Source organism: Chiloscyllium plagiosum, unplaced genomic scaffold (genome assembly GCF_037043375.1).
Source record: "Chiloscyllium plagiosum isolate Xiang-an unplaced genomic scaffold, Cpla_swu_hap1 HiC_scaffold_19, whole genome shotgun sequence".
In the NCBI taxonomy this organism is placed as follows: domain Eukaryota; kingdom Metazoa; phylum Chordata; class Chondrichthyes; order Orectolobiformes; family Hemiscylliidae; genus Chiloscyllium; species Chiloscyllium plagiosum.
In genome coordinates this window covers 35,658,244-35,684,822 of record NW_028270157.1, presented here as the reverse complement: position 1 = coordinate 35,684,822, position 26,579 = coordinate 35,658,244, and the positions used below count along the sequence as shown (strand labels likewise).

The 26,579-nt window shown below is 39.0% G+C and overlaps 1 protein-coding gene across 7 annotated transcripts in view; it reads left to right on the top strand.

The window, feature by feature from the left end:
* Positions 1-26,579, top strand: part of foxp2 (forkhead box P2) — a 795,054-nt gene that overhangs the window by 140,398 nt on the left and 628,077 nt on the right. For all 7 annotated transcript variants that reach the window (XM_087997217.1, XM_087997213.1, XM_087997212.1 and 4 more), the window contains one exon: positions 147-231. The gene's annotated coding sequence lies outside the window, so the exon portion shown is untranslated. The remainder of the gene's footprint in view (positions 1-146; positions 232-26,579) is intronic.

Below are 26,579 nucleotides of genomic sequence, written 5' to 3'. Positions count from 1 at the left end.
CACATAATATGTCATGAACATGTGGGAATACTTATTTTTACATAATTCAAAAATAACCACCAGAAATATATTTAATAGACGATTGCAAGAAAATATAAAGCATATGATTTTTGAAACAAATCTTATCTTTCAATTTATTTTTTCAGAAAGTTGGAACATGGGGCTGACATTGCCTTAGCTCCAAAGAATTGCATGGAATTATATTTGATCTAGAAGTTCTTAAACTTTTAGGTAAGTGACAGTTTTGAAAATTTTGAATTTAAAATAACAAAAATGAAGAATGGTTTCTTCATATTTGTGATAGAGAACTATTATCTAAAATATTTCTGCAAGAATTGGTATGAAATAATTGTTTCCAGGTTTGAATTGTTAGCCTACCCTTCTATTCACAAAAGAAAGAACACAGTAGTTGCTTCTTTTCTCCATAGTTTCTGCTGGATGACAGCCAGTACTTTTATGTTGTCTGAAATGACAACTGAAATTAATGTGACAGTTTTGCAGCAACAATATGGTATTTGTGTAGAGTAACACTTATCAAAAACTGACATTTGAAATGAGTTATGTCATAACAATTTTCAGCTTTCACATGTCTATCTGAATTTGCCCTCATTTATGCTAACCACTTAGGGAAAACTAAAAGGTTGACGTTTCAAAAATTAGATTTAAATGTGTCTGAAAATCGACAGTTACTACAATTTTTTATTTTGTTAAACGTGAATTTAACTTAGAATACCGCACTATTGGACATGATGAGTCGTGATGAATTTTATTCACAACCTGACCCCATCAATGTGCACATCTCCATTTAAGGGAGGTGAACAGAAGAAACAAAAATTGTAATTTGTTGTTTTATGTTAACATGACTTACATTTTTCATTGATTATCTTAACAAATTGTTAACACTTTCCATGCTCCAATAACAGCAGTAATGAAGATGAGCTAATTTATTTTCCATTGGTATACTTGCATTTTCTCTTTGTTTGAACTTATGAATATTCAAAGAGTACATTTTAGAGTATGTGCAATCATGTAAGTGTAGCAAAATGAAATATAGGTATCCATTTGTAATTAAAAGTAACAATTTCTGGCTTTTGTATATGATCAGAATTTGAATTAAAATTAATAAATTATTTAGTTCATATTTGATTCACTCTGTTTTAAGAATAAACTCTTGGAAACACTTCAGATTCAACGTAATTTCTTCATATATTACAACAATATATAAAACTGTATGTATATCTAAATGGACTTGTATTGGAACGTGACTCGAGCGTGATGTGTGTTGTTCTGCATTACTCTTCAAATGAATGAAGAAAAGCCAGTTTTTGTATTTGTCATGTTAAGACAACCATTCTTTGCTTAGAAAACTTCTGATTGAAGAAATCCTATAATTCTGTGCAACAAAAATGTGTAGTACTTTGTATTTCTCACTTGTAACTTTAGTGTTTCTGTGCCAGACACCATTCCAGAGGATATCACAGGTGGGTAGTCAGTTTCTGTGCCTATGAGAGGTGACTGTTAGAACCACCCACAAGAGAGTGCCAGAGTATGTCTTGTGTCTTAAGTAATGACTCCCTGTTGAGCACCCCACACCCCAACAAATGCACAGAAAGTATTCATATATTTTTCTTGCTCATGCCTGTGTGAAAAAGTTGATGATTCAGTCTGTCTCCTGACATCAGCAGTTACAAGTTAATCTTCTCAGTTTGCAATTGCTCACAATTCTATACACTACAGTGTTTCCTTTTGGTTGAAAGGAAACTCATTCCAGATTTCTTTTAGCCTTCTTGTCTAACATCATAGAAATCACAGTGCAGAAACAGACCCATACTACCAATGTGTTGATATATTTATTCACTGTTAATGTCATTGTGCATAACACATTTCGGTGCAAATAATGTTTTTATACCTTTCCTATTTCTGAATAAGTAATTTTGATGCACTTCAAATTCTGGAATAGCAAAATTTATTTAGATATTGCATGCGAGCAAAAAATAAATTGAAACATACTTTGGCATATTTTTAAGGTGTCTGAAATACTATGGAAATGAAACTTAGAACAAACCTTACGATATAATGATTACTATCTTCAAAAAGTTCTTCCGCTGAAATTCAACGTAAATGGCTCATCATGTGTCCAAGTAAGGTCTAACAGTGCATTCTTTCTTGTTGGACTGGACATCAACTGCCGTAGAAAATTTCCCTGAACACAATTAGAGAATGTTTGCTCCTGTCCAATGCTATCACTGTCAGTCTACATTTGGGTGGTTAAACTTCCCAACTACAATTACTGTATAATGTTGGAATCTCTCTAGTTTCACTGCAGATTTGCTCCTCCATATCCTTCCCATTATTTGATGATTTATAGGCGATACCGAGCCATGTAGTTACATTTTTGTCCCTTTGCTCTAGCCAAATTGATTCTGTCCTTGAAAACTCTGTTATGTCCTGTTTTCTCAGCCAAGTTATGACTCATTTACTAATACCATCACCCTCCTTCTTTCCTTCATTTCTGATCTTCTCTGGACACTTTGCAACCAGGTATATTTAACACACAGTCCCAAACTTCCTTTAGCCAGGTTTCTGTTATTGCTGCAGCATCATATTTCCTTGTTGCGACTGTGCCTGTAACTCCCCAATTTTATTTGCTATTTATTTATGTGCGCTCACATTAATTCACAGTATCCATGATTTGGATTACATTACTTCCTCCCTTATTCTGACTTCACCTATTGACTCTCTATCTTTTATATTAGTGCTATCCATCTCTCCAAGCATTTCCATGTCCTAGTTTCCATACCTATTATTCCTTTCATTTTCACACTCTTATCATGTAAGTTTAATGTACTCTCAATAGCTTGAGCAAAATGCATTACAAGGAATTCAATTGCACGTCTGGTCAGATGCAAACCTTGCATCTTGTACAGGTGCCAGTTTCCCCAGAGCCAGTTCCAGTGTCTGAGAAATCTAAAACCTTCCCTCCCTCACCAACTTTGCAGCCATGTATTCATCTTCCTTATCATTCTATTTGTATGCTCACTTGCATGGGACACTGGGAGAATCCAAAGATTTGACGTCCTGCTTGCCAATTTTCTATCTAGATCCATCCATTCTGATTCAGGAGCTCATCTCCCTTTGTACCCAAGCCTTGATAGCAATATGGACCATGAGTTCTGACTGCTCAATCTGCTTCACAAAAATATCTTGCAGTCACTCTGTGACATCCTTGACCAGGGCGGAAGCATACCAAGCTAGATTCACATCTGTGGCCATAGAAATGCCTGTCTGTTCCCCTAACTAATGAATCCCTCCGCTGCTGCAAAGCCAAACCATTTGTGGTACCACAAATTTGTATCTGGCTATGCTGCCTTGAGGATCCAGTTTCTTCACAAGCTTTCAAAATGAAAAACCTATGTGTGAACAGATCCCTAAGATCCACAATATCTGCCTATTTGTTCTGGATTGCCTGCCAATCACCCATTCCTTTTCTGCTTCCAAGTCCTTAGGCTGCAGTGTGACCACTTCTCTGAACATGCTATCCTGGTAACTCTCAACCTTGCAGATGTGTCAAAGGGACTCCAACCACCACTGGAGCTGGCAACACCTATTGCATATATGGGTCCAAGACTTCCCTCATATTACTGCCCGCACACTCCAGTTGACCTAGCTGAGCTGCCATACTTTACTTTGGATTACACTGAAATTATATTACTTTATTATACTGGCCCTGACTTTCTGTCATTCCTGATGTTTCTACGTTAAATGCAAACATAGTTACTTCTTTAAAATAACATATTTTCTAATTTACAGTAATTTAAAAAGTCATCCTAAATCACAGTTTCTTGCCAAATAACAACTTTTAAAGATTTACCAGGGTATCACTGTTATTTTTCTCACTTTCCTTTCCAAGCAGCTGAACAGTTCGTTAGCATAAAGACGAGCAAAGATTTACACTCTGCATAGGTAAAATCCACAAAAGAATATTCGGGAACATATGTGCCAGAAAGAGAGGATAAATTATGCCAAATTATCCATTACTGTTGCTCCATTATCATGTGATTCTGATCACACATTAAGGCAAAAGGAAACACCAGGCTTTCGTGCAGGGAGATATGTTCACGATTCTATGTCCAGGAGTTTATCTTGTCTTTCAGTTGTCTTGTATAAGTATGTGATATTTTTCTCTTGGGGATAGATGTGCAACAGAGAAACCCTGAGCCATTGATGGTTTGAAATTCTGAGTGTTAGCTGTCTGGTAGTGACTATAGTAGAACTCTGCTCACAAAATCTAGAACTTAGTTTTATCGCAGGAAAAACAGCTTTCATGTGTCTTTCATACCACATGCCTTCTTATATAGTCTTTTTAAAAAAACCTCAGCTATTCCACATTTTGTGTCCCACTAACAATAACAGGATAATCACACTTCCTCTGGTGGAAGTTGAGTTCCCTTTTAAAACTGAATTCTTTTAGTATTCTGTATTTAGTATTTGTTGTGTAGTATGAGATGTCATTTAAATATGTTACAGTAGTAGATAGTCTTCTACAAATTTAAACAAAGGATTCATCAGGTGCCACAGTACTTTATTATGAACGCAGTATTTTAGAAAAAAGAAATTGTTATTCTTCAGAGGAATGAAAACTAACTTTTAAACAGAGGTGGGAAAGGGCACAATTGTCATGCTGGCACCATTAGTCGCTGCCTGTGATCATTGTCCGAATGGTTTAATCAGATGATTGACACATCATGGATTGCCAGCATCCAAGGTAAGCAAAATCACCAGGGCTAGGTGGCGACAGAGGAGCCAGCGATGGAGTCACTATCTTCTTTAGTGAGGAGCAGGAGTTCTCCTACATCAGCCCAACTGAAGAGCAAGCACTATTACCACCCAAGACTGCACAACATCAGGGACAAACACTCCATCACTGCAAAACTGTAGCCTCCTCATCATGTAGCTAGTAGGGCAGTGCTCCGAAAGCTTGTGCTTCCAAATAAACTTGCTGGACCATAACCTGGTGTTGTGTGATTTTTAACTTTCTCTTCAGAGAGTCTGTGATTACCTGGAAATGCCTGTTGAAGAGTTGGGGATTTTCTGATCGATAAATGAAAAATGATTTGACACCATCAACGTTATAAGATGTTGTACCAGAATGTACATTTATCTCTTGTGCAATGATTCATTAAAGAGCTCTACCCTGCAGAGCTATCTTGACAATTACATTATCTAGTATTGTATGCATCTTTGTAAGCATTGCAGTACTTATAGTGTTAGAGAAAGACCCTTAATGCATTCACTTATGTAGAAAAGTGTGTCACTATGTCCTCCTATGCTTAGTGTTGTGATTTAAATGTATAGACAGATCTGTCTTCAGAAACAAATTCCCAGTCATGGGCTATTTAAAATGCTAAGCATCTGCTCCATTGACTGACAGGCAACCTTCTTTGAGATGGAAGAGCAAAATCGTCAGTTCTAAAATTTCAAGTTCTTCTAGCTGTAATGGCTTGTTTTGACAGCTGTGACTATTATGATTGCTTGGTTCCAAAAAGTGAGAATGGCCTGAGTTCAGCTGGTGGACTATTGATGCACCCACAGAAGGAACGATTGACAGTTCAAGTAAGTTATAATAACATATATTCCATATGGTTTCTGAGTACATGATTGTTAGTTTCCACATGTTCTTGGCCACCTAAGCTATTGCTTCCCAAACATATTTTGACTGTGATCCCATTTTGAGGCTTGGACATTAACACAATAGCTCACTGAAAACTCTGTCCATGGAGCTGGAGGACAGATGTGAGAATGGGGCCTATTAGAACAGGGAGCATGGCTATCGTAATTCAGTTAAATCTTCAAGGCAGGTCATTGCTGTCCCAGAGCTCACACCAAATTTCAGCATATGATAGCCACTTGGGCTCCCAAATCCCACTTTGCGAAGCCCTGATTTAAGGATTTAACCTCTTTTCTCTCCAAAGGATTTCATCATTTCTTTGACAAAGGGTCAGTTAGACACAAAACATCAGCTCTTTTATCTCCTTACAGATTTTCCAGCATTTTCTCTTTTTTTGGTTTCAGATTCCAGCATCCGCAGTAATTTGCTTTTATTCATCAGTTTCTTTGTCGTATCAATATTATTTCTGTGTGAGGGTTTCAGTAGATTCTGAGTGAAGGTTTCAGTAGGATTAATTTGTTTTCCATCTGCATTTAAAACACTTGCCATTGCTTTTGCTTGTGTCTTGGAGACTGTTCATGGAGGACAATGGATGAGTGGCTATGGAGGATAATGGGTTCATGTGGAGGGAATAGAGGTGGTATATGATATTTGAGGAATTGAGAGATCTAGGACACAAATCTGAGGGGCTGTTGAGGGGATTCAGAGGGAAAATGGAGAATCTGAGGGATTATATAGCATTGGGAGAGTCGAAGGGAGATAAGGTGTGAGGTTTGGGTGTCTTTAAGATGATGCAGGAAGCTGAGATGCTGTTTCTGAGAACTGAGGTAGACCTTCTAACCAGCTGCCATTGCACACACACTTTGTCACAGCTTACAAACTTAACCCTGTATGAACAACAAATACATTTCCGGTAACATCAGTCATGAATCAAGCTGTGATTCTGGAAGTTGGAAGAGACCAACTTGCATTTCACACATCCAGCATGAAAAAATCAGCCCTATGTCTGGTTGCACTTACATTTTAAATTGTATCACTTCCCTTCCTGGTTTCACTCGTCCCTTCAAGACTTTTTTTAACTTTTGATGCCTCTTGAAATGATAGCTCTTCTTCGTCTAAATCTCTGGTTGATAGAATGATCCAACACTGAAGAATTTCAGAGTTATTTGACTGTGTGCATCACAGTTCTGGTAAGGAGGACACTCTCAAGCTGCTTACTGCTAATTAACTCTTCTTTCCTGGGGAATTTCCAAACTCCTTGAAATGCTGTCTGCTGGCTTGAGAATGCGATATCAGTTCTGATTTTTTAAAATGCATTTACTATCTCCTTCATTCCATTCTTGCTAGTGATTTAAAGGATGCTGGCAGCAATGAAAAGACAAAATGCAATTTGTCATTTATTCTCATCTTGATTTGACATGTATTTATCCAGGTAAAACAACCATTATGTGTTATATTTGCAAGCAAGCTACATGCAGAATGTTAGATGTTTAGGAATTGTATTTGAGTATTGGTACTTTATTATAACTGATCCTGTATGTACTGGAGAATATCACCACCATAAGTCTGTGCTGATTGACCAAATTGGATGCAACTAGGTTTTGAACAATGTGTGGAATGGGCATTCCTCATTCCTCCAGAATTGTATTACTATATTAATCCATATCATGAGCCTATGCAATGAAGTGATGTGCTAGGTAAAATGAGGACCCTATTTAGGATGAACATTAAATAGTCACACCTTGTTTATGAATGGCAGTTCTAGATCAATCAGTGTCAATCAAACTCATTCCCAGTACAGCCTTGCACATTGCGACCGGTGATACAAACTGTAATAGTGAAGACACTTTGCCAGGTTATTTGGAGAGGCTTGAACAAAGAGAGAAATCTGTGTGCAAAGAGGAAAAGAGAAATCATCTGAGAATTACAAAAGTTCGGTAAAATCATTAATCCTTGGTGCTCCAACGCAAACATGTGCATAAGCATTGTGAAATTGCATGTAAATTGATATTTACATTTGCAAAATAAACTACTTATGATTGCATTGTGCTTACAGCTAGCAGCAATCGTCTATTCTGATGCAGATTACTATTTGTGCCAGTGCTAATGATTTTGCCTTAGGTTTTCAGTAAAAACAGTCATTTCAAGGCATTTCTTTTTTTTGTAATATTTGGCTAATCAGCTTATTTTATACTTTGATTTCCCCAGAGCCAACTGACATATTTATTATTGTACCTTGTGAATTAGCCTTTTTGTTTAGATGTGTATGCCAAGGTTGCTACTGATAACACTTCTATTTTGTTGAGAGACAGGTGATTTCTGTCATACGTGTCATATAAAATCAACTCTGAGTCTAATATATTTTCCTTCCACTGTCAACATTCTGAAATAGCTTGTGGGGTTTTACACTGTACATCTACATTTATTGTACAAGCATCCTATATTCTGGGGTGTATTGTGTTTCTATCCACTGCTGCTGTAGGAGGCCCTGTCCAGTCATTCACAACTGCCCTGTCTAACTCTTACTCTTCAGCACAGTAGGACAAATAGAGATTGACGTAGTTGCCAGAGGACCGATTGAAACTTGTGTCTCAAAGTTACTAATGCTCACTGAACCATTTTATTGAAGATAAAGTAAATAAAATAGGTTTCATGTGAGAATTCACTGAAATAAAAGAGAATTATTTGGCAGGTTGAAACCAGTGGGGAGGGAAACCACTGAAGCAAGCCCGAATGCCATCTGAACACATTGCACTGACTATAGCAGAGATATCCAATATGTTCAACTTGTTTTCCTTGCCTTCAAAACAAATTGAAACATTTCTCAATGTGATACTTGTGTATTCATCTCTGCACAATTATATGCCTTTAGGCAATAATCTTAACTTTGGATGATGATGTAAAATTGCTACGTTATTGACCCATTATTGAGGATGCCTGTTTTTCTTTAGGATTAAGTAAATGAAAGAGGAAGTTAGGTTGAGTAATGGATGGGAAGTGTCACACACTCAAAATCATAATCAATTAGCGGAATCCCAAGTCCTTCCAGCATCCGTGCTGGCTATGCCCTGACCCACAAACATTGATCTGATGCCACGAGTCAAAAATGGCAAGGATATGTATTGCTCATTACTGTCTGCCACACCCTCTCATCTGATTGATCAGTATTTCATGTTGAACACCATGATAGAAGAATCATTATGGGCGGAGGCTTCAGTCATCATTGCCAACTGTGGTTTGGTAGCATCATCACTGAGCAAGCTGACTGACATAGCTTTCACATTCGACTTTGCAGAATCTAGTGATTAAAACAACACAAAGGGAACAAACTCAAACCTCATCCTCACCAATCTATCTGTAGCTTGCAATAACTCTAAAGAGGCTGGTATTTCATCACCCAAATCATCCTTTAAGTACACGTGGAGAGTCTTTAACATTGATCCAGCTCCTTCAGAGACAGTTCTCAGAGTGTAAGAGTGTCTGATACTCCTGTTTGTAACTTTCAGCCAGGGCTTCCTGATTGGACCAGATTACAAGCCCCAGTCAGGGAATTCATGTTCTATGAGGTTCACCTGGCTGTTCTCATTACGATCTTTACATCGTTGCCCCATTTGTCATAAAAGGGTTGACAGAAGTGACTTCATAAAGTCACAGTAGTGCCCTGAGGACACCCTCCATCATATTGTGTTACACTTCCACCAAATAATATTGATTCAGAAAAGATCTCGAAGCTCAGAATCAGGCTTCAATGAGGCACTGTGGTTTGTAATACAAAAGAGAAAAATAAAACAAGGATAAAAAAAGAGAGTCAGATAGAAGTTGATGAGCCCTGAGCTCAGCATCCAGGCACACATGGGGCTGTAAGAAGGAGGAGCAAGTGAAACAAATGGGAAAAGATCTCAGAGCAAAAGCCAAAAGGAGTGCTCTTGCTGATGTAGATGCCGAATGAGTGTTAGAACATAGAACATAGAACAATACAGCACAGAACAGGCCCTTCGGCCCACGATGTTGTGCCGAACATTTGTCCTAGCTTAAGCACCCATCCATGTACCTATCCAATTGCCGCTTAAAGGTCGCCAATGATTCTGACTCTGCCACTCCCACAGGCAGCGCATACCATGCCCCCATCACTCTCTGGGTAAAGAACATACCCCTGACATCCCCCCTATACCTTCCACCCTTCACCTTAAATTTATGTCCCCTTGTAACACTCTGTTATACCCGGGGAAAAAGTTTCTGACTGTCTACTCTATCTATTCCTCTGATCATCTTATAAACCTCTATCAAGTCACCCCTCATCCTTCGCCGTTCCAATGTGAAAAGGCTGAGCACTCTGAACCTATCCTCGTACGACCTATTCTCCATTACAGGCAACATCCTGGTAAATCTTCTCTGCATCCTCTCCAAAGCTTCCACATCTTTCCTAAAGTGAGGCGACCAGAACTGCACACAGTACTCCAAATGTGGCCTAACCAAGGTCCTATACAGCTGCAACATCACTTCACGACTCTTGAATTCAATCCCTATGCTAATGAACGCTAATACACCATAGGTCTTCTTCCAAGCTCTATCCACCTGAGTGGCAACTTTCAAAGATCTATGAACATTTTAATGCTACATGTAATTGTAGAAGTGAAATCAGCTTTGCTGATGACAAACCCATGCAAACAAGGCTGGTTGGGATGAGGAGATTAGATTAGATTAGATTAGATTACTTACAGTGTGGAAACAGGCCCTTCGGCCCAACAAGTCCACACCGACCCGCCGAAGCGCAACCCACCCATTCCCCTACATTTACCCCTTTTACCTAACACTACGGGCAATTTAGCATGGCCAATTCACCTGACCTGCACATCTTTGGACTGTGGGAGGAAACCGGAGCACACGGAGGAAACCCACGCAGACACGGGGAGAATGTGCAAACTCCACACAGTCAGTTGCCTGAGTCGGGAATTGAACCCGGGTCTCTGGCGCTGTGAGGCAGCAGTGCTAACCACTGTGCCACCGTGCCGCCCACCGTGCTGATCAAAATGGCAGACAGAGTACATGGTCTGAAATTGTTAAACTTAACATTGATCCAGAAGGCTGTAGAGTATCTGAGTTGCTGTTCCCCCAGCTTGGAACATTGTAGCAAGTCTAGGATAGAAAGGTGAGCATGAAAGCAAGATGGTGTATTGAGTTGGTAATCATCCAGAAGGCTGGGGTAATTCTGGGAGACAGAATGAAGATGATCCGTAAAATTATCACCCAGTCTATATTTGGTTTTGTCACTGTAGAGGAATAGTCCAGATCATCAATATGTAGATCAAGATGCATATTTTGGATTTCATGTGGGTATGGAACCTGCTCAGTGTGTCAAATGTAGTCACTCTGGTCCCTGGCTTGTATCTGACTTTAAAAACATAGTCTTGCACCTTGACAAATAGATGCAAAAATGTGTCTGTGCATTCGCTTGAGGTTTACAACAGATCATTTCTACAGTTTATAATTTGTTTTAGTGGTGAATTTCTTGCCAGTTAGATGTGTGAAACTGCATGAACCCAAACATCTGAGCTAATGTCTTGAGTTCTGTACTAAAATAGTTGGCTTGCACAGATGAGAGATTTTTAAAATCAAAAGCAATAGGTTATTAATCTGGCACTTTATTGCTGGAACAGCACAGCAGGTCAGGCAGCATCCAGGGAACAGGAGATTCGACGTTTCGGGCACAGGCCCTTCTTCAGGAATGGCCTGTGCCCGAAACATCGAATCTCCTGTTCCCTGGATGCTGCCTGACCTGCTGTGCTGTTCCAGCAATAAAGTTTCAACTTTGATCTCCAGCATCTGCAGACCTCACTTTCTCCTCGTTATTAATCTGGCAAAGACATGCATTTGGACTTTTTGGTGATGCATTCACTTTGAGAATTGTGACTTTCCTGCAGTTTTAGTATTAATGTGGGCACGATTTTGCCAATAGAACTGGCTTGAGAGAGTAGAGAATGTCATTGTGATTACCTCACAAACAAGAGATGCCCTTCTTGAGAGAAGCTCGCTAGGGAGAAACCTTGTTCATGAAATTAGAATATATATGGTGAAAAGAAGTTTAAAAATCAGAAGTAAACTCACAGACTCTCTTCATCCTGTGGGTCTGCCATTTTGTTAATATTCTTGATCTTCCCTGGATGAGGACCAACCCCATAAGTGGAATAAGTGGACCTAAAGGATTTTCAGCTTTGAGGTTTCTGTACTGATCTGTATGAACTTTGTGTTCCAGCTTGAATGTGTGCTCCAGTCCTTTTATTGTTAATATAAATGAAGGCAATTCTCGGGATTTATTTTCTTGAAATCAAATTACAATCAAACATAAATTATCTGTTTTGTTGTGGATCTACTGATCGCACAGACCTCACAGGATTTGATGTTACTCAAGGCTGAGAAATTCTCCCTTTGCCCCACTTTGCTGTCGTCTAGTTGATAGAGTCATTGAGGCCTACAGCACAGAGAAAGGATCTTCGACTTATTGAGTCTGAACCAGTCAAAAACAAGCATCTAAGTATTCTAATCCCACTTACCAACACTTGGACCATAGCTTTGTATGCTTTGACATCACAAGTTCACATTTGAATATTTCTTAAATATTATGAGCGTTGCTGTCTTGATCACCATTACATGAGGTGAGTTCCTTGCATCACCTCTAAGCTTCCTGCCCTTCATCTTAAAACTATGCCCCCAGTCATTGATCCTTTCACAAGGTGGAGAAATTCCTTCCTGTCTATCCTATCTATGCCAGTTGTAATTTTGTACATCAGAATAATGTCCCTTCTACAGTCTCCTCATCTCCAAGGAAAACAACAATACTCTATCCAATCTCTCTGCATAACTAAAACTCTCTCCCCCAGGCAATATGTTGGTAAATCTGTCCAATGCAATCACATCCCTTCCATAATGTGAATTCCAGAACTGCATACAATACTCCAGCAATGGCCTAACCAATGTGTTATGATGTTCCAGCTCTTTAACATTAATTAATAAAGGAAAGTATCCAATTTTCCTCCATAACCACTTTATCTATCTGTCCTGATACCTTAATGTACCTATGGACAAGTAAGCTAAAGCCCCTCTGATCCTCTTTGTTTCCCAAGGTCCTTCTGTTCATTACGTATTCCCTTACCTTGTTTTTCCTGCCCAAGTATATCCACTTCACACTTATCTGGATTCAATTTCATTTGCTACTTATCAGCTCATTTGACCAGCTTGGTTCGACATTCCTGTAATCTAAGGCTATCTTCACTATTCACCACCCCGCTAATGTTTGGAATATCTGCAATCTTCAATTAGTTCTGGAGTATCTTCCACCAAAATGTTGGACTATCTCATAGATGACCATCCCAGTTATCATTGTGTGAGTTATTCTCTAGCATTTTTGTTTGTCAACTTCTGTAACATAGGAAACTGGGAGTCAACAATACCGTACTGAAGAATCGAACACATATTTACCACAACTAACTATTACATACACAGTTTACATTGCTGAGGCACATAAGTGTCTGAACTGATATTAAACTAGCAGCTTACAATAGACAAGCATGCTTTATCTGGAGTTTCATATTTCAAGTGATCTGATGTAGGATGGAATACAAAATCTTTAAACCTGCAGGTCTCTTCTCATGTCACAGTGATAATATCATTTGCAAGTCTCTCAAAGGTGTATTGACCCCGAGACATAACACAATATCTACCTAACAAAGTGAAAAATTACCTAGTTTTATCCTGTCCACATTTGACAATACTATAGCTTTAAGAGGTGTGTTTGTCTTGGTTTCTTTTAGACAGAGAGAGATTGGGGAAAGGGAGCAAGGTCTTGGGTTTTTTAAAATTTGGAACAATAGAAGCAGCCTGAGTGGGTGCAGTCAAGCTCTCTCAGATCCAGGATTTTTACTTAGTTTTCAGCGGTTGTTGCTGGGTTCTCAGCAGGTTTAGAAAACAGTGAATCTCCCCGAGCTACTATACTCTCTCTCCCAGAATTGTATTTTGATGTTCTTTCCTCCTGGATTGGAGAACTTCATGTGAGACAATCTGTTTTCTGAAATTGCCTTTTTTTTTGCCAAGTGTTTATGGAATGTTACTATATTGGAACAGTTAATTAGTAATAGTTACTGTATTTATTATTTTGTTAAATTTTCTAAGAGTTAAGTTATTCCAAGTTCTTCTTTATTTGCTGTTTTTGTTTCAAAATCTCCAGCATTCACAGATCTTTGTTTTATTCTATGGTGAGTGATGGTTTAAAAGCTTTCCCCACTTACCAGCTACAAGGCAGAAGTGCAGTGCCCTGAGAGCAGCCGCAATAACTTCTATCACTATTGAGTACAAACATGCCTTCAAATTGGCACATCGCCCATGACCTTAAACATATTTATTCTCTCCATCCATGGCACATTTTACAGAATGTGCCATGGATGGAGAGAATAAATATGTTTAAGGTCATGGGCGATGTGCCAATTTGAAGGCATGTTTTACAGAATGTGCCATGTATAAAAGTACGCAAAACCTCACTATTTTGACATCAACCCATGAGTACATAACCTGCATCATCCACACGAGCAATGTTAGCAGATGAATAGCAACACCACCACTTCCAGATTTCCTTTTAAATCACACATTGTCCTTATTAAATAGCTTACTGTTCGTTCATTAATGCTGGGCATGGAGCTTCCTCCCTAACAGTTCACCAATACCTTTTTGAGGACAATTAGAAACAGTAAATGTTAATCTAGTCACTGATGCCCATCATTGAATAAAAATATAAAAATTTGAAAGTTAGTTTTGCACTTATATTCTGGCAAAAAGGTAGGCAACAGCATGGAATTATACTAATTAGCAGCAGAATTAACAGCTAGTAGAATTTTGAATTGCATTGCCAAAATAATAAACAAGTCAGATTAATTTTTTGTGATGGAACTGTACATGAGGTGAATAACACAAATTCTAGTTATCAGGAAACAAAACAGATATTCAGCCACTGGAGATAGTTTTGGGGAAAAAAATCATGAAGCTGATCCCTAATCACGGTGTAAGGAATACTAAGAAAACACAAGATACACTTGGGTTTTTTGGCTGGAAAGGATACATCTGTGAAATGATTTTATAGAGGCACGCTACCTACTAACTGGTATGGAAAAGTGAACCCTCCTGCCTCCAAATAAAATGTGTGGGAAATGCAGGTTAAAACATTGAAGTGTTTTGGACTCATCTGGAGGTGATATTTTGTAGAGAGGGTGCTCAACATGTGAATAGATTTCTCAGCAGAATGCTGTAATTTTTAAGTCTGGGAATCATACACTCCTTCACAGCATCTAATTGTTTTATATAAAACTTTCTTTTGATGAAATAAGGATCTCTTCAGTAAGAAGCTTGTGTTAATCCGTGGCTGATCATCTGTGAAGCTCTGTTGTAATAGTATGTTTCCATTTCAGTGAAACAGAGAGATTCACTAGTTCCTGTAGAGAGGCACAAAGAAAGAACGAACTAATGGAAAACATCTAATCATGGGAAGGAATCTAATAGCTGAAGAATGTCTACTTTGTGCCAGAAAGGCAGAAGAACAGGTTTGAGAATCCGAGATCGAAAATGGTTTGAAATGAGAGAAAATGTTAAAAGAAATCAATTTGGAAAGGAGCTACCCTTAACATAATGTTTTTCCATTTTAAAAAGAAAAGTATTGCTTTATGACCACTTACATTTAATTAATCACAGATTGTGCTGTTTGAAGTCAGTTTTCTTTATATTGATGAATCGTAAAGGAAGTATTAAGGATAATTGGAACAATATATGGAAAATGAATGAGGGGAAATTTGACTTGTGTCCAAAATGAGCATGATTTGTTCACTGCCTTGCTGGCAGTGCAAAGGTAGGTGCCAATGGGTGGCTCACTGCTGTCACCATTTGTGGGTGAAGTGGAAATTGGCTGGTTCTCAATCTGAGTCAGTTCATAGGTTGGACCTTGTAAAGCCGCCTGGGGTCAGCAGAAATTCAGTGTTATTTTGCAAGCTATTTGCAATTTGGGGTTTTTCTTCACTCATGGGCATGGACGCTCCTGCCTTCTAATCACCGTTGAGAAAGTGGTGGACCCGCCTTTTTGAATACAGCTGAGGGACTTGCTACAAAAACAGAAATTGCTGGTGAAACTCAGCATATCTGGCAGCATTTGAGGAGAGAAAACAGAGTTAACATTTAAAATTTGGTTAGCTCAGTTGGCTGGATGGCTAGTTTGTTTTGTAGAGTGACACCAGTGATGTTGGTTCAATTCCCCCACTGGCTGAAGTTACCATGAAGGATTCTTAACCACACCCCTTGCCTGAGGCATGGTGGCCCTCAGGTTAATCCATCACTAATCATCTCTCACTAAAGAGAGAACAACCCTGTGTTATGGCAAAACTAATGTGACATTACCATTAATACACACTATTATAATATGTGACATAATTATGCAACCTCTCTAAAAAGGGCACACTCAAAAACCATGCAACCTTTTGTTTGTTAATTCACAGGATGAGGGCATGGCAGGCTAGGCCATCCCTAATTGCCCAGAGGGCAGCTAAGTGTCAACCACATTCTAATAGGTCTAGAATTACATGCAGGCCAGACCAGGTAAGGATGGCAGTTTCCTTTCCTAAAGGACATCAGTGAACCAGATGCGTTTTTCCAATAATTGACCGTAGATTCACGGTTATCGTTAGATTCTTAGTTCTAGATTGTTATTGAATTCAAATTCCACCAACTGCCATGATAGAATTTGAACCCAGGTCCCCAGAATGTTACCTGGGTCTCTGGATTAACAGTCCAGTGATAATACCACTGGGCCTTTACACTGCAGATGGCATGTACACAGTAAGTTGGGATTATGTTTCCCAAATTCAATTTTGAGTTCTGCTCAAGTCGCGCAGGTGGGGACGGGATTTAATATTGGACTTGTGGGTGGGGTAAAATGGGTATTGTCAACCACAAAGTTTTGCAGACATTTTCAAAAGCAAGAGATGAAGTGCTGGGCAGGATGGTCTAAGATAGCTAAGTCATTGATGAGCTAGAAATGAAAGGAGGTTTGATCAGATAACCTCTTAATCTTCAAATTCTAGATAAAACAGACGTAATTGTATAATCTCTCGTGACTTAACTGTAGAAATCCAGGTATCATTGTTGTAAACTGATGTTGTACTCCCTCTAAGGCCAATATATCCAAGTGCATAGATCTGCTCACAATAGTCCAAGTGGTGTCTAACCAGAGTTTTGTACAACTGCAGCATAACTTCTGCATCCTTGTACTCAGGCCCTCCAGATAAAAAGACCAGTATTTGCTTTCTTGATTATCTTCTGCAAGTAGATGAAAGTATGGATAAAAGCTTTTATGCTGGCAATTATTAGGTAAGGAGAAGGTATGGTACAAATTGTAGAGGGGAATGGCCTTATTATAGAATGGTTTATGGTATTTGAAGTTCAGCTTTGATTTGAGTAGGTCACATGGGTTGGACATAATCTTGCTTAGCCTGAGTGAGAAGCTTGGGAAAGCCAAGAAGTGGTTTTGGCAGAGATTGGGAATGTTGACTTCAGTCTTCTCATATTGAATTGGAGATCATGATGGGCCTTTCATTGACAGGTGTTCACACTAGTTGTGGAAATCTAGCTACAATCATGTAACAGTAAAAATCATATAATAGTAAAAACTCTAGATATGCTTGTTACTTTGGAATTGATAGGATTGTAGGTAGCAACAGGTTGACCCATAGACTCCGGGATAATAGGTATTGGAGGCCAATGATATGGGTGACTGTATGAAATAATGCAGGGAGCTAAATATTGTGGACACATCCAAGTATCCAGGAAAATACAGCTGGATCTAAATAACACTTTGATGTTTTTTTTTGAGGTCTGAGCAATTTGGCTTACATAGACTCATTGTGGGATCTGCTACATCTCAGTTACCACTAAGCTTGGATGAGCTAGTTTTATCTGGTTAGTTAAATGCCAAATACGAGATTGTGTACGAATTGCTGTAACTGTAAATGTTTTCTCTGTGTTTGGAACCTGAGCTTAAACATGTTGACCCCTGTTTCTTAAAGCCTTTTTGACGACTTATTGAGTTAAGCTGACAAAGCCTTTGTTTCCTTTTTACCATCTGGTCTGTGCTGTGGTCTTGGTCCTTCTAAATAGTTTAGTCAAACATTTCTTTATCATTTGCTATTAAGGACACAAATGTTGAAACACTACTTTCATGATTGTTCACAGAGTATTCCTTCTTGAGAGCAATTTTAGGGATGGATAACAAATATTGGCCTCACCAACACTGGCTGCATTTCATGAAAGACGTTTTAAAAAAATCAAAGCAAACTCTGACCATCAGTGACCACTGGTACATTTCTAACCCAGTACCCTCTAAATGTAGGTAGTTTTGTCCTTTATTTGATGGTCAATCCATATCAGATCTGGTTACAGTGAAGCAAGGCCAACACCTTATGTCATGTAGCCATTTTTATCTGACTAGTGTCACCACACAACCAGTCATATCTTAATTTATGGTTTCAATTAATCTGCTAAATTATGCAATAGACCTTGTTAAATTGCAGCAGGTGTTCACTTTTCCCCACTCTGTTGCATTTGAAGCCTCGGTTGAACTACAGTGGCACAGTTCACAGCACATATGCTGTTTATTTGATTCAGCAATAGCACGGGCATCAAGCTTTTCACCGGCATAATGCTTTCCAGTTTTTGCAGAGTCTGCAAAATGCTTGTGTCATTCCCCTAAATATTTTGAAATCTTGCACTCCCTGTCAAAGTGAAAGAAAAACACATATATTTGATCCATCTGGAAATGGTTTCAGAAAGATCAGTTAATGTAGTCCATTATAATCTGTTACATTCTCCCCGACTAACCACAATTTCCAAATATCCTTTAGCTCTATGACTAATTCCCTGTAAGTACCAAAGGGAGTTTTCTGCAGCTTCTTACATTTTTGCCTGTATGCTTCAGGCATTATGTCATAAGCAATAAGAATAACACATTTTACAGCTTTACACTTTGCACCATCCATTGGATCCACACAAGCAAATGCAATGAGCGCTTTGCTATGAGAGACACTATTAGCCTCTTGGCCCTTTGCCCCACTTATAGTGGTTTGCTAATAATTCAAAAGCCCTTAAGAATCTATCTATGTTGTATCTTTTATAATTTGTTATTAGATTGGATTTAGTAAAACTATTCCATACAGATTCGCGGACTAGGTCAGCAATATCCTTGTTCAGCATACGCTCTGTCAATATGCCTTTCTCTGCCAATCTAAGAGTATATTTGTGCAGCTTCTATTTTTCTCTCTTTATAGTATTTACTTCTTAACCTCTATTTTCACATTTAAATTTCATTTCTATTTCTCCTTTGCAGGCAATTTCACTAATTTTAACTTTTTGTCACTAATTTTGTAAGCCCTTGTTGACTCATGGAGCTAGTTTTGTGGTTTTTTCCAAAGGGAAAGCAAAAACAATTAATCCTATATGTTTGATGATAACATTGATTCCCAGTGTGACAATTTCTAAGATTATGTTTGTGTTTAAATTCCTCCATGACTTTATCCCTCCCAGTGTCTCAGCTGCCTCAGCCCTAAACCCAGGATTTCCTTCTTAAACCTTTCTTCCTAACCCCCCTCTCTCCTACCCTTTTCCTTTTTGTCTTTATGGGACTCCCTAGAAGCTCCCTGTTAGCATCCTAAATTTTTGTATAGTTTGATGTAGATTTTCATAGGATCCCAATAGTGTGGGAACAGGCCCTTCAGCCCATCAAGTCCACACTGATCCTCCAAAGAGTAACCCACCCAGATCCATTCCCCAAACCTATTACTCTACATTTACCCCTAACTAATGTACCTAACCTACACATCCCTGAACACTGTGGGCAATTTAGCTTGGCCAATTCACCAAACCTACACATCTTTGGATTGTGGGTGGAAACTGGAGCACCCACAGGAAACCCATGCAGACATGGGGAGAATGTGCAAATTCCACACAGACAGTGGCCCGAAGGCTGGAGTCAAATCCAGGTTTCCTGGTGCTGTGAGGCAGCAGTGCGAACCACTGAGCACCGTGACGCCTCACTTTCTTTGATGATCACTCCTCAAATGTTTCACTAAAATACTAAGTTACATCGTTGTAAATTATTTCTGTTTTACACAGCTGTCAATTTTCCTTTATAATGAAGTGACATTCCTGGCTACAATGTATTCATGGAAGGAAAAATTACAGGTGTGGAAAATTACACTATTGACAAAGATAATTTTGGAATCTTAGAGAAGAATGGCACAATTGAGGATTCAAAGCTTAAATCTATTTATTTAGAGTTAAAGAAACAGAAACGGAGCTCTTAAATTACTGACTTTTTACCATAAACTGCCAAATTTTAATTTAGACACATAAAGATCAAATCTCGAGGCAAAATTCAGAGAATGATAGAAATAGTGTGTTAATAGCAGTGGATTTAGGAAGAGCCATAGAGTCATACAGCATGGAAACAGATTCTTTGGTCCCACAATTCCACACCAACCATGTTTCCCAACTAAACTAGTCCCACCTGCCTGCATTTGGTCCATTCGTGTACTTATCCAAATGCCTTTTAAATGCTGTAACTGTGCCTGCATCCACCACTTTTTTGACAATTCATTCCACACACTAATCACGCTCTGTGTAAAAACGGTGCCCCTCATGTCCTTTTTTTAATCTTTCACCTCTCACCTTAAAAATATACCCCATGGTTTTGAACTCCCCCACCTTAGGGAAGAGACCTTTGCTATTCACCTTATCTATGCCCCTCACCTTATCTATGGCCCACATGACTTCTCCTGTAATTTTTTTCACAGTTGTGTGGAGCTTCGAGGTCCGTACATGACACTGGCTTCCAGAGGAGAGGCCATTCATGGACATACTGATTGCCATGTGTTGAGCTTCCCAAGGGCCATGCACCTTAGAGGGGACTTTCACAACTAGGTAGAAAATGAACAAGCCGGACTTCTAAAGTAGTAAAAAAAAACTGAAGGAACTATGGATACTGGAAATCAGAAGCAAAATGTTCTGACGAAGGATCACTGAACCTGAAGCATTAACTCTGCTTTCACTCCACAGATGCTGCCAGACCTGCTGAGTTTTTCCAGCAGTTTCAATTTCTGCTTCTAAAGTGGTAATCTCTGGATTACTCTCAGGGCTAAATGCAAATAAGTACAGAAATCAGGAAAAAAGGTGAGGCATTCAATGCTTGAGCTCACTGAATGACTGAGAAGGGAAATCGAGGTTAACATGAAACAGAAAACTCAAATTCATGACATTCCAGCCACTGAATAATACAATTGAAGTCTACACAGCATACAAAGTACAGGCAAAAATTGGAACAAGATATAGAATAGCACAGATCAATCAGCCCAGTGTGTTGGGCTGAAAAAGAGCTATCTAACCCAATCCCTTTTCCAAGACTTTGCCCATGTCCCTACGGACTCATTCATTCATTCATGAGATGTGGGCATCACCGGCTGAGCTTGTGCTTGTTGCCCTCGAGAGAGAGAGAGAGAGTGCAAGTGAGATTAGCACATTTCCTTTGAGCCTCCAAGAGAGGGTTTCTGCCTCTTTAATCCTTTCAGGCAGTGCAATTCAGATGCCACCAGCCTCTGAAGCAAATTCTCCTGTCTAATCCTTCTACGAAATACTTTAAAGTGGAGTTGCACCTCGCTTGGACAGTGAAGAAGGCATTTGTTATGCTTTCCTTTATTGATCAGTGCATTGAGATTAAGAGTTAGGAGGTTATGTTGCGGCTGTACAGGATATTAGTTAGGCCACTTTTGGAATGTTGTATGCAATCCTCCCATGGGAAGGAAGTTGTGAAACTGAAAGCATTCAGAAAAGATTTACAAGGATGCTGCCAAGGTTGGAGGACTTGAGCTACAGGGAGAGACTGAGTAGGCTGGGGCTATTTTCCCTGGAGCATTGGATGCTGAGGGGTGACCTTACAGAGGTTTATAAAATCATGAGCGACATGGATAGGATAAATAGACAAGGTCTTTTCCCTGAGGTGGGGGAGTCCAGAACGAGAGGGCATAGGTTGAGGGTGAAAGGGGAAAGATATAAAAGGGACTGAAGGGGCAACTTTTTCACAAAGAGGGTGATGTCTGTATGGAATGAGCTGCCAGAGGAAATGGTGGAGGCTGGTACAATTACAACATTTGAAAGGCATCTGGATGGGTATATGAATAGGAAGGGTTTTGAGGAATATGGACTAAGTGCTGGCAAATGGGACAAGATTAGGTTGGGATATCTGTTTGGCATGGACGAGTTGGGAATACTCAGTAGGTCTGGAAGTTTGTGAGAGGCAAAGCATAGTTAAGGACAATCACCTCCTTGTTATTTCCAGGCAATGAGAAAGTGTTCTATCACACTCCTGATTTGTGCCTTGTAGATGGTGGAAAGACATTGGGTAGTCAGGAGATGAAAATTCCCAGTCTCCTATGTTCTGTTGTACCCACAGTATTCATGAAACAAAAATTACAATCACTTCAATGAGTGTCAATGAATTTAGCAAAACTGGCATGAATTTGTTAAAGGCAAAATTCATTAACAAGATTAAATTTTTTTGAAGAGGTACAGAAGGGGTTGATGAGGGTAATTTGGTTGATCTATATTGACTTTCAAAAGGTGCTTGATAAATATATTAAAACAGGCTTGTCAACACAATTTAACTCTAGAACTGATGACAGCAACATTTTGGGTCTGAAGTAGGCTATGTCATAAGAAACAGAGTGTGATGCTAAATAATTGTTTTTCAGATTGGAGGAAGAATACACTTTCCCCAGGCATCTCTACTAGGTCTACTGGTTTTCTAGTCCTTCATTAATGCACTAGATATGGATGTACAGGACCCAATTTCAAAGTTTGCAGATAATACAAAGCTCGATGCCTTGTGAACTATGAGGAAGATAGTGATGGACATTGACAAGATAGTGGAATGGGTGGATAGGTGGTAGATGAAATTTAGTGCAGAGACGTGTGAAATGATTCATTTTATTTGGAAGAGCTAGGAAAGGCATTGTAATGTAAAGGCTACAATTCTAAAGTTTTAAAGAAATACAGAAACCTGCACATGTATGTGCACAAGTAATTGAAGTTGGTAAAGTAGGTTGAAAAGTAGTTAAATCATGATAAATCTTGGACTTTATAAATAGAATCATAGAAATAAAAACAACAAATTTCTGATGAACCTTTGGCTTTAACAGGAATATCAAATTCTCAGCATAACCTTTTGGAAAGTATGTGAAGACTTGAGAGGCTGCAGGAAAAGGCTTCAGAGAATGGTTCCCTAGGAATGAAAGACTTCATTTTCAAGAACAAATTTGATGAAAGTTGAGGTTGTTCATCGTTATTCAGAATCACAAGGGTTGAGACAGAATAAAAAGGGAGAAACCATTCCTGTTGGCAGAAATATTGAAAATCAGAAGAACTACAAGTGACATGATGAAAAACACTTCTACACAGCAAGTGGTTAGGATCTAGAGAGATGGTGAAGGCATACTCAACTGGAGCTTTTAGAAGCTGGTTGGATAAGCACCTACAGAGAGAAGAAAAACTACTGGGTATTGGAGAAGGAAGGAGGAATAGGACTAGCTGATTTGTTCTTGCAGACCGGCTACACAGACTTAATAAATTGAATAGATTCCTTCTGTGCTGTAACCATTCTATGATTCTAGAAAGTTTGGTTACCATGGCAAGGTTTCTATCATGTCATAGAACACTCCTTTTGTGGACAATGCACATGAAAAGAAAATGCATTTTGTCTGGTGTTGTCACTGCTTGATTTGCATGATTACAAGAGATGTGCAACTCCAAGATGAGCACCAATGGTGGGAAGGCTTGGACAAAGACCACTTGATGGCATTGTTTCCATTGCCACTTCTTTTGTTACAGAGTAAGCAGTTGCATTTAAATCCACTCTTCCAAACTGTGTACTTACCACAGACTGAGACACTTGGAATTTCTACGACAGCCCTCCTGATCATCTTCCACAGCTTTATGGGGAAATCTTGGAGAAATTAAAGTTAAACCGAAACCAGGAAGTCCCCACAGAAATTCTACTCCAGTAGGTTATGCTATGTGATAAACCTGTACACAGAATGTTTCATTAGTTTATCTTGTGATGTGACATTTAGCTATCACTAAATCATCATGCAATACGTTGACTTAAAGTTTCTGGTCTTGAGGTTCCACTGCATTCTTCAAATTTCTTGCCCCATTAGGAGAAATGGCAGGACTTTCACTGATCTTGCAGGAATATATATGTTTATATTGTTGATATGGATGATATCAACCCTACAAATCATATTCTAGCAAACATTCAGCGCCTGATAGTGCACTTTAACTTAGGCATTTCATTGGCAAAAGTTTCCATTATTCCTTTTTTGTCCCCATGTATCCTCAGCTTTCATCGAACTGAAGAACAGTGTTCCATTGTGTATGTCAATGGCTCACAGCAAACTGTAATACAGCTTGCTTTGAAGTCAACAATAGTGAGTTTGGGAGAGGGAGGTGACAGAGCTGAGAATCAAACTCCATCCACAAAAGAAGCTGGACAGGAAGGAAGGGAAAAGTGTGGATTAGCAAAGGCAAGAGAGAGGGATACTGTGATTGGAGAAGCAGTAGGAGGGAGGAAATCTGTGAGTGGAGGAGCACTGAGTGCAGAAGAGAGTGAATGTGTGATAATAGGAGGACATGTTCAAGCAGTGATACAATGACTAACAAGCACAGATGGAATCTGTGATGTAGCAGTGTTGAGTGTGGGAGAGGGGAAATCATTCATTGGAAGAATAGTGGTGTTTGAGAGGGGACACTGGTTGAGGTGTTTGACGCTCACCACCTCTCAAACCCACCACACCCGCTGAGTTTCTGGTTGCCAGACTTAGAGTAGAGCAAGAATCTCTGTGTTCCCCATTGTACAGCTTTCAGTTGCCCAGGACTCAATGTAAAGCTGAGTAACTCAGAAAGATTCACAGCTTTGAAGAATCACAATTCAGTGGGGGTGACTAATCAATCCAGATAAGAATAGAGTTCAGTTGGGATTGTCAATGGATTGAATCCCAGTGAGCAACTAATGTTTTATGATGGGCATGTTTACCATACAGATTGTGTTAGTGTCCAGATATGTAGTACAGCCAATGAACACTTACCTTTTTCCTTGGAACTCAGTTGCGGCTGGTGGCTCCCAAAAGGACAACAAAAATGCTTTGGAAATGTTCTTAAAGAACCCCTGAAGAGATCAAACATCCTGCTATTTCACAGTCATTTCTGGCTTGTTTCCAATATATGTAAAAAGTTACTTCAGATAGGTGTCAAAGGCATGGAGAGACTTTGTTAGGAACATGTCAAGGTGAAGGTTAAGGCATTGGAGACTGCACAAACCTCCCAATAACTTATCTATCCTGACCTCCAAGTACTAGCTTATCCACATGTGGCACAGTCTGCACATTATGACTTGGACTTAACACATCTCACAATCAATCAGACTGGAGTCGAAGTAGGTCATTCTTAATGCAGAAAAACTGGCTTAGATTAACTGAAACTGTCCAAGTTAATGATAATGAATGGGAGACAAGATTATGTTTCATTTTGCAGGTTGGTGACATGGAAGAATTCTTTAACGTTGCTTAGTCTTGCCAGCTGTGTGCATCATCCCTGTCCTTTTCCATTTTGACTTCTCTGCTAAAGTGAGAGCTTCTGTGTCTGGAATTGAGGGTGTGAGATGTACAAAAAATGATAGAATGAGATGTATGAAATGAGGGAGAATACCATGGGCGAGGAGAGGGGAATGAACAATGCAAGAGACAGAGCAGAATAAGACCAATGAGTGGAGAGCAAAAATATGACATGATGAGAGCTTTACAGTTTGACCCCAAGCTGAGCTTGTAATTGCATATCATCTCCATCACAAGCAGTACCAATATTCAACAGCTTAACATCATTTTGAACTGTTCTAAGGAATGGTCACCGAACCCAAAACATTATCTTTGATTTCTCTTCACAGATGCTGCCAGACCTGCTGAGCTTTTACAATAATTTCTGTTTTTGTTTCTGCTTTACTGAATCCGATGTTCTTTTGGTTTTAATGTTGATGAAATAGATTTGCAAAGTCTCTGTACTGGTCACCTTGAAGTACATGGGCACAGCCAGGTCAAAATCATGTTTCTTGTCGAAAACTAGGGCATACTAATTCTAGTCTTACTCCTTTAACCTGTTCATTCTAGTTGTTATTCATTCATCAACCTTGCCTATCACTTCTTATACTCAAATACTTCTAATTTAAAATTCTCTCACTTGTATTTGGCCTTCATCCTCACTATCTCTAACCTATTTCAGCCCGTCATCACCTTAGAAATCTGTGGCCTTTTGTGCATTCCCTCACCATGTGTTTCACAGTGGATCATTATTCCTTCACCCATCTTAGGATCCCCTGCTCTGGAATTGTCTGCTGACATGTCTCTACCTCAGAACTTCCTTCGTCTCCATTTAACCCTCTCTTTAAAATCCTAGTTTTTTGACTTTCATTCTATGTGCTGCATCCTGCTATGGATGTGTATTTTTGTTTATCGCAATTTTGCTGAGTGGTTTGGGATGTTATTTGGACATATAAAGAAATTATTTTTAGTGTTTGTAGAGTCTATTCAAAATGTTCGGTCGCACGCCAAATATTTAAAAATGACATTACTTCCCAGGACTATATTTTATTTCCAAATATTTTATTTCTTTTCTTCATATGTTTATGTATCATTTTCCTGAAGAATGTTCTTGCACTTTGGTTTATCTTAGTGAGCGTTTGCAGTGTTTCCAAAAGAACACGCAAGATATTTGAGAGAATTTTCCATTCAAA